Raw genomic sequence first — 1,487 nt, 5'->3', positions numbered from 1 at the left:
GTTCCTACCCCCCCTCGTGGCTACTACAACATGGCCACTTCTACTACCAACCCAAACTACAACCCCTTCTCTTCCGGTGCTTGTGATATGTTTACATTTCTGCAGGAGCGTTCATTGGATAGAACTTCAAAACTTCCAGGGGTTTCCACCCCTGGGGGTTACCACTTTTCAGCCTCTGGGGGAAAACAAGGTCCAAACCACTACACTGTGAATCACTAGAATTGAATGAAGGAAGTCCAGTCCTTTCAGGCACTGAGATTAAACACAGAAAGACAAGGGGAAAAATTAATTAGGCTGATTTTATCCCAGAAAAAACGAAATGGCTCTAAAAGATCAAATTTCCAGGTAACACATCAGTTGAAGATATAGTTCAAATAGCAAAGTTTAGAATAATAAATAAAAAAAAATGAAATTAAACTAAATAAGAAAGTACAACAACATTATAGGAGGATAATAACAGAGTACAAGAAATGCAGTGAGACTGGCAGGCCGTTCACTTGGATGCTCTTTTCTTCTCCACATCATAACAGTGACGCAGAAACAAAGCTCTGAACAGGAAGTCACACCTGTTTTTACCACCTTTTGCAAAGAACCATCCTGTGCAAGCTGTCAGAAGCAAGAGCAGCATCCCTTACCTCCCGACTGATAGAGGCTATCATCTCTTCCTCAAGAGCTTGTTTGGAAACCACAGCAGCTAAGGTGCATCCCTCCACATATTCCATCACCAACCAGAGTTCTTCATTGAAAAGGTAGCTGAAAGAAGAAACCCACAGCATGGAGATGAATGGGCACAGCTAAATGACCTTATGAGAAAGACTGCAGTTGAGTTTTCTTGCCAGGTCACTTGTAAATGAAGACAGAATCTGAGCAGGCTAAATGAGAAAGGCTCATCTGTGAAAAAGGAGATGTCTAAGATGGCAAGCAAGGCAAAAATGCAGTTTAGTGACAGCAGAGAGAAATCTGGAACCAGGACATTGCCACCAGCTGCTTCATCATCCTAACGCATCCCTTCCAGCCTGAACTTCAGGAAGCAGGCAACACAGACTTCTCCATGGGAGGGGAGTGTGCACCACTGAGGACAGATGATTGTCAACCCCTTGGAAAGCATTGCATAAAGTGCATTCAGAAACAGGGAAAACCATTTAAAAACTGGCACATTGTGTGGTTGTGCAAACAAGAGCCTAGTCTTCCTGGCATCCACAGCAACAAAAATAGTGGGGAAACCCCAAGGGCAATAATTTCTAGGAGGGTTTATAAGCACATATCATTAAGGCACAGAAAAGATGATCAGTTTGAAAAAAACCAGACCCCAAAAGAACAGGGAGGTAGTGAACTGAAGGGCTGTGGCTTTAGGAAGACATGGCAGATGGAGGTTTTGGAAGACACGCTTCAAACTACCTATACCAGAAAAGGCCAAGGCAGACACAAGGCACATGTGAACCTCAGTGTGATAATCCCAGAACCACTCACCTGTCTATATAGCGAAT

The 1,487-nt window shown here is 43.4% G+C and overlaps 1 long non-coding RNA gene across 1 annotated transcript; it reads right to left on the bottom strand.

The window, feature by feature from the left end:
- Positions 1 to 200: 200 nt before the first annotated feature.
- Positions 201 to 1,487, bottom strand: LOC113942414. Its single transcript, XR_003525915.1, has 3 exons — positions 1,471 to 1,487; positions 636 to 753; positions 201 to 252 (listed from the first exon to the last, which is right to left on the bottom strand). It is a non-coding gene; the product is annotated as an uncharacterized LOC113942414 (long non-coding RNA).

This window comes from Corapipo altera, unplaced genomic scaffold (assembly GCF_003945725.1).
Source record: "Corapipo altera isolate COAL_440 unplaced genomic scaffold, ASM394572v1 53237, whole genome shotgun sequence".
NCBI classification, from domain to species: domain Eukaryota; kingdom Metazoa; phylum Chordata; class Aves; order Passeriformes; family Pipridae; genus Corapipo; species Corapipo altera.
This window is presented reverse-complemented; position numbering and strand designations above follow the sequence as displayed.